Below are 8,047 nucleotides of genomic sequence, written 5' to 3'. Positions count from 1 at the left end.
CATGCAGTTGTGTGCTGCATTGAATGCAGTTGCCTTGCATACGAAAAAAAATGAATGCAGTTTGGCCAATGTTACTGGATCTTCCTATTGAACAGCCTACTAGCAATGCAGTGACCTGCTTTTTTCCCCCCCTTAGCTAGGTATAAAAAGAATTTCACTCACTGCTGGGCATTGTTCCTGCTCAGATTTTGCAGCAGTGTCACATCTTATGATTCGAATCATACAAAATAACACTTGGCACTGTTATACTTGCCTACTTTGTCAAGAAAAAGAAAAGAGAAATTTTCCTTTGTCTGTGACCCTCGTAATGTCCACATAGCAGTCGTCGTTTTCCTCCCCACCCCAACACACACGTGCACACTTCTCGCCTTTCTTGGTCAGCAAATGATAGAAATGGATCTTCTCGAAGGCCGTGCTTGGCTTTGCAGCAGATGACAGAGACGGCCAAGTGACATTACGGCCGCTATGTTTTGGACACCTTTTATGGCGGAGGGCTTGGATGAAGTAAAATCTGTAAAATTTTCTCTTCAGGACATATTCGGCAAGTAACAGTTCAATTGAGCAGTCCATACCACAAGATGTGATATCGATGCGAAATTTTTACAATAATGATCATCAGCAGTAAGCGCTAAATCGTGTTTTGAAGTTGCTAAGGGAAAAATGTGCGTCACTGTACCTCTCCACACTGCTTCGCTGGTGCTTGTTGTGGGATGCTGTTGCTGCCTATGAGTGGGAGTCTGACCTGAGCATTGGCACCTTGCAGAGCATGACTTTCGGATCGCCAGCACGAGTGTGTAAAGAAGCCCATTTGACCACAAGCAATTAGACTTGCGGGAGAATTGCGACACTCGTACAGCCACGATTTTCTTTGTAGCTAGACCATCATCTCCTGGCACGAAACAAATTTTACAAGCTTTCTATAAGAGTAATACAGTAGCCGACCAATTTTTCACACACCGCGTGGGACTGCCAGATTGTTCAAATAATCGGGAAATCCGGCTAAAACTAATCTCGACAGTAGAGTCAGTTCATCATTTTTCTACAATGCCAGCGCAGCAGAAAATTTGTTTGCATGCTTCAACTTGATGTCATGCTTAATTAAAATAACATCTGCTTGAGATGTGACGGTCGACGCTGTGGGTCCGTTCCACATTCTCCCATTGCACAGCCTGTTGTGCATTGTTGAAAAGTGCAGGTATTGCACTGCAGCCTTGCCTCTCTGACACAATATCAGCTTAGAGCTTTCTTGGCTATATGCTCGCACGCCAGTTTACACTGTTCTGTCCAGCAAGTGTCCACATGAACTGGGTAGGCGTTCACGGTAGTCGCCGCGGCTCGTCACCCGCGAACCCAAACTATGCATCATGCGTACGGCCGTCAGTCCAGTCCATGCTCATTACCTCCACCCGATCTCCTGTTGTGAACGTATCACGTGGTATGAACATATAACCTGGTGCAAACATATCGCCTGGCGTGAACATGTCAGCTGGTACGAACATGTCAAGGGCAACAATTTCACGACGGCCTGCTACCCACCACCCCAACACCCACTACACAAGTTCCAGGCCTGCGCATCTGCCACATCACTATACAGCAGCTGCTGCCTAACTGGCTGACTCCACGTCCTTCCCCAACTGGGCAACTCACACTACTGCAAGAAGAAAACTGGCCATATTTCGCTGTCCATAATGTACAGAAATTGGCATTAGGAAGGCACATTGTAATTGGAAGAAAACTGGGGCATTCTGAGGCAACACTGATGCTAGTTTATCGAAACCCTCATTATTACTACATTGTAATGGTCTGAAGCAGGTTACTTCATGCAACCGTCACTCTTGGCTAGACGTTCTTATTCATCTTGATGTACTGTATATGTACTTCCAGGTCGCATTCTAAAAATTTTCAGCCACTATTCCTCACAAAACAGTCAAGATGATAAGATTTATTTCGTACGCAAACTCCTAATGATGCATGAAAGTTTAAAGAAAAGCAGCACATTAATGTACTTGCAGAACCCTTCAATGTAAAGCATAGACAAGCATGACAATACTGAAAATGGAAAAGCCCTAGAGTTGCATCACTACATACAGGGTACATAATTCTGTGTTAGAGCCGGTAGGAAACGGCACTTGATTGTGAAAACACAGCGTAGTGAACAAGTGCACAAACAAGGGTAGCTGCGTGTGCGCAAAAAAACTATTTGTCAGCAAGTATGCATGGTTTTCTTTTCTTGCCGTTCTCCTCCTTTCTGTTTATATACTGCAGAAAATTATCACCTCATGATTCAGGAAGTGGAGACAGTTGCAGAGAGGCAGACATGTTCCCCACCATGCTTGGTTGCAGCAGGATGAGTGCATTTGTTCTCCTTAAAAATTTGTAGGCGTGGGCTGGTACAGCATACAGTATGCATGCAGTCGCCTTCAGATAGGGGCTGCACTAAATTTTACCTCAAAGCAGAAAAGCTGTTTGTTCTTTCGAAAATGTTCCGGTTTTCTTTTTTTTTCTTTTGTCTCTCGGAGTGAGCTCAAGTTTATTAAGAGAAATGATTGTATCCAGCAAGTGAAGGCACTTTGGTCCTGATCCGGCCACGGCGGCCGCATTTCGATGGGGGCGAAATGCGAAAACACCCGTGTGCTTAGATTTAGGTGCACGTTAAAGAACCCCAGGTGGTCGAAATTTCCGGAGTCCTCCACTACGGCATGCCTCATAATCAGAAAGTGGTTTTGGCACGTAAAACCCCAAATATTATTATTACTTTGGTCCTGATTAGGTAGCATACCGATGGTATCTAAAATCTTCATCAAACACCTTATATCATTAACAGTGTCTGGGACACTTCCTCGCAGTATTCGCCTCGACAGCAGGTGCTTAATTTTGGGGTTCTCTTGTACCGTCACAGAAGCTTCTAGCCACAGTTATTGACATTTCACATTTCACGTATCGCCGACAAAGGACATCGCAGCTGAAGGCGACGAAGGGCCTACTTCGGTTTTTGAAAGAGACAGGCTTGGACAGGCGGCTGTGACAGTGATGTCACGTACCACAAAGGAGTGACGGACTGTAACTGACGATGTGTGTGCTGTGCTATGTGCTCTCTCTCTCTCTCCAACCCATCTTTCATCCCCCCCTCCCATCCTGCTTCATTGCATAGGGTAGCAAACCGGTTGAGCTAAACTGGTTAACCTCCCTGCCTTTCCTTCTTCACTTTTTCCTTCCTTCCTTTGCCAACAGTGGTGATATTAAGTGAAGAACCATCCATACCTTGCAGTGGCGTAGCCAGAAATTTCGTTCGGGGGGGCTCACGTTCCAGCTTGTCTGCTTCTTGTAGAATTTGTCGAGGGATAAAATACATGAATGATAATCATTCAATTCATCTGCACTTCCTGAACTAGTTCATGGAGTACTGCACTCTGCTATTTGCTTTATTAGTGTAACATGGTGTTTGCACATCACCACTCAATTTATCTGCATGATGCAGGCTTCATACAGAGCTGGTTTTGCATGACCATGTAACTGACAATGAACCGCAGTGCATGAGTTTGTGAAGTGTAGGGCTAATAGAATGGACCTAAATAGTATACGCACATGTTTATCTTTCGTAGATAGCAGTTTAGAAAACATCCGTCTGTTACATTGTATTTATTTTTTTATATTCGCTGTCTTTTTCATACAATGTTTATGCATGCTTTTGCTTTGCAAACTTGTCATTTAAAGAAGCAAAAAAGAAAACTTGTTTTTTCATGCACATGCAATTTTTGACCCATTCTTAAAGGGTGAAGGTGCCAACCACGAGAGTCGAGCTTACATAGGGTTTATCACATGCAAGGATTTAATCACAGACATGGTGATACTACAGATGAGGTTACTGACAAGCAGTGTATATATAGCTTCAGGGTGTCAGCGCGCATCAATGTTGAGAATTTAAAAGATATTGCAGTGCAATGTCTAAGAAGATAACAGAGATATTTGAAAATTCCATGAAAAGTCTACAACTCTACATGACTTCTATGCCTCTCTTCAGACCACTTTGAAATATCAGTCTGCAATACTTGTTGCTTCATTAAGTCAACTCTTTAAAAAAAGTTACGGTGGTATTCCACTTCGTGTACGCAGGTGACGCGCAAGCGCATGGGTGCTACAGTGCACACGAAGCCATTGACCCTCGGTGCGCCCAGACTGTCTGCATTGCAGATCACTTTCAAGATAGGGCTCGCGCAGTCATGCCATACGCTGCAGCTGCTGGAGTAGAATGCCTCTCCTACCCCCCTACATTGGGAAGATGCTGTGCTTCCTCCCTTGCGTGCGCAAGATTCAGCCGCCATCGCCAACTCACCGTTGCATGCTTTCACTCGCACATACACCACACGTCACTGGGGGACGTATGGATTTTATCACGAGAAAAACCCGGTACGTCCATTCTGCACACAGCACCCGTAGCAACTGCCAGAGGAGGTCAATCCAGCACGCCTCCACCTACCCTTCTCTACCACGATGCTTCACTCTCCTTCCCCATTTCACTCAATGCCACCTAGACTTTCCTCTATTGCTTCCCTGCGTGCTCCTTCGTACTTTCCCTGGTGAGTGATTCTCTTCGCCTCCTCCGCCACTTGCTTCCTTCGCGGTTTCAAACTAAATATCACCCATTTCACTGGTGAACCACTTACACTGGTGCGTAAAAAATTTTATGGGGTTAATTTAGTGTCTCAAATAACGAAAGTATTTTTGTGTCAGGTATGACTTTGTTACAAGGTTTGGCACTGAAATGTTTAGATAGCCTACCGAACAAGGTGTCAAAACGCATTGGCCTAGTCAATATACATTCATTCACCAGATATAGTGTACAATTCTCATGGTTTTCCCACAAGCAACTTTGTTTATGCTTTAGATGTGTCTAATTGAGAGGTTTCAGCATGTCTTCTTGACTGAAATTAGGGTGAAGTTTAGCAAGGTGATCCTATCACGCCTATCTGTGGAAAGCGCCTTGGATATCTAAGTACGCACCAAGGGCATAATTTCCTTGAAACAGCACAAAGTTCTACTGCTGTCACATACTAAAGCACACCTAGGTCCATAGACGTGGAGATCTACCAGAGTAAATTTTTATCAGCGATAAATTAATGTCATCTTGAATCACCATTCATGCAGTGGCAGCAACTTATGAACAAAGGAATGAAAGCTTTATGTTATATATATTGCATTTGCTGAAAGAGCCAGGACGCTGAATCTTTCGAGCTTAAATTGTGCATTGCATGTTAGACCATATGCATTCCACAGCAAGCTGGCAAAATTTGAGTGCATTTGGTGTGGTATAAAATTTGTATTTGAATATTTTTCATTATTGCGCTTGAACTGTTCAGCAGTCTGGCGACCAAATGAAGTGCGTTCTGCATGGTCATTGTACGCAACGTACATATGGTTTCATTTTTGCATGTGTCTCGGCGGTCAGCTCGAGATAGGAGATAGCTTCTGCAGCTGTCTAGCTTGTAGTCTTTATCACCCGAGTGAAACAACTGCAGGCACAGTGCATTGATACCCCTAAATGCATCGCTCGATGCCAGAGCATATGGAGCAAAAGGTGTCCAAAGCCGTTCAAGTTTCTTAAAGCACCAATGAAACAAAATGTGTGGGAGCCGAACGTGGGACGAAGAAGGCATTGCACTCTTCAGTGTTGGTACTCTGAACAGAAGCTCTACATGTCCTGTCCACGCATTCTCGCTGAATTTGGTTTCCACTAGAGCACTCGCACATGCGCCCTTTCAGCGCGGCAGGCACCTGGCTTCAAAGCACATGATAATACAGCAGTGGCCTCGCACGTATGTTGCATAAGCCATGCCAAAATGGTGATCACTGCCAGTGGTAGGGACTACAAACATAAATTTCTAGTTAAAATGTGCACCCAGTTTGTGTGTGCAATCACATTGGTTCTTCTACTCACAGCTGCAGTGATAAATTGTGAATTTCTGGATGACGACATCATGGCAAGCGAAGGGAACACTTGACAAAGCTGGCTTTGCAACGTAATGCTCTCGCCTAGCCTGTGTCCTTCCTCCACGGAAGTAGACAGAAGCCCAGTATGACGTAGTGATTCCTTTCACCAGATTCCCTTCCTTCTTATCATCCACTCCTCACGACTATCTGACCGTGGGGACAACGTAGACAAAGTACCACTTGGACAAATTGTAGAATACATCTTTATTAACAAACAAAAGACGACATATTGCACCATACAACAAGACAACGTCCTGGCACAGACTAGGGTAAGGCACAATGCTTGAGCAAGCAGGCAAATTTACACCGGGAATGGTGAGCAAACAATTCAATGTGCCAACATTGTCCGACAGCTGACAGGCACAAAAACGTGTAAGGAACACTTTGGAGATGCCACAATTAAAGAATGCAAATCAGACAGGAATGCTGAAAGGAAGATTCAAAAATATCTAACAATCTTACTGTCGTATCACTGATGCAGTTTTCTGGCTGTTTGAACTGTGACCAGGCTATGGCGGACACATTTTCGTAGAAAGTCTGAAAGTTCATGAGCACGCAGCAAGCATACATGGGAGAACATTTCGGGAAACAATAAAAATCTAGTCTAAAGGCTGGCCTTATCCGGCATGTGGCCAGCATTTTGGAGAGCCATGCAATGAGTAATGAAAAAAAAAAAGAATGGTAGATGCAAGGTTTAAGGGCCACTAAGGAGAAAAACAAGTATGGCTGTATTTGTAAATTACTCTCCTGCAAATAAAAGAAGCCAGTTTTACCATGAGAAGAGGCTGAGTAACCCAAAAACAAAATTTGGAGGACGCTTAAGCTTCGCCTTCAAGAGTGGAACGCGATAGCGTTATCGCACCCCATTTGCACCGCCCACTCAAACGATCTACGCGAGCCAAACGTACATACATGCTCATAATTGCTGATATACACCGCAGTATAACTCGGCATGTTTCTAAGGCAACACCGCATTCACTAGAGGCGCTTTTGTCCCGATTTGAACCATCGAACTCGTGGCCGAGTGGTAGCGTCTACGTCTCACATTCCAGAGACCCTGGTTCGATTCCCACCCAGCCCATCTTGCAAGTTGTTTTTTATTTATGAATTGCCTTCCGGGATTGTCGCTCACGGCCAACGCCGACTTTTCTGTGACACGAGCTCCTTAACGCTCTCGTGGTAAAATTCAAATATGAGGTAGGTGCCGCACCACTTTTGAAACTTGCACCAGTTTGCCGTGATGTCGTGGATTTTGACAGGGTCTGCTCAGGCTCATTTAATTGCCTTATTGATAAATATGGACTATTGTATTCTAATGGAGCCAAACACTGAACTTAGCAAGCTACATGAACTTTTGCTGCACCACAGAGGCCCAAATATGAGACAACATATTGAAATCCATGGTGTCACACTGACATACTGGCAGTGGAGTTTCAGTGCAAAATTTAATAAGTGGAAGCGTCGTCCTTAATTTTTCTATTATCAATCAACCATCTATTGCAGAATTAATTATCCTTTCAATAGTATTTTTGTTGTCGGTGTAAAGTTATATAGAGTCCCTATCAGAGACTGGAAGACAGTGGTGTGGATTGGGCAAGTATAACTGATGTTGTTTAAATTAGGAGGAAAAAGCAGACTTAGGTGGGGCAGGTAATATAATGCACAGAAAAGATAACTGGCAGTTTATAAGCGTAAAAAAAATGGGTGCCAACAGAAGGGAAGCACAGTCAAGATTGCCAGAGGCGAAGGTTTGTCCGACGAGATCAGGTTAAGATAGGCATAAAATTAGATCAATCGGACATCATGTTCTGAATGGTTGTACTATTAAGTTCACTTTCATCCAACACGTCCACGAGAAAAACAATGGCTCAGGTCACGGTAAGCATCATAGGTAAGCATCGCTGAGCAGCGCGATGCTGAATGTTTCTGAGAAAATGCTGTGATGTGTCGCAATCCAAAGTACTTTTCGTGCACTTTTACCGGACGGTAATAATACATGAAAGAAGGCTGCCAGGAAACAGACAACACCGCAGCCACATTTGACATTACACACGGGTCT

This window comes from Dermacentor variabilis, chromosome 8 (assembly GCF_050947875.1).
Source record: "Dermacentor variabilis isolate Ectoservices chromosome 8, ASM5094787v1, whole genome shotgun sequence".
NCBI lineage: Eukaryota > Metazoa > Arthropoda > Arachnida > Ixodida > Ixodidae > Dermacentor > Dermacentor variabilis.
Note: the sequence above shows the minus strand (reverse complement) of the source record.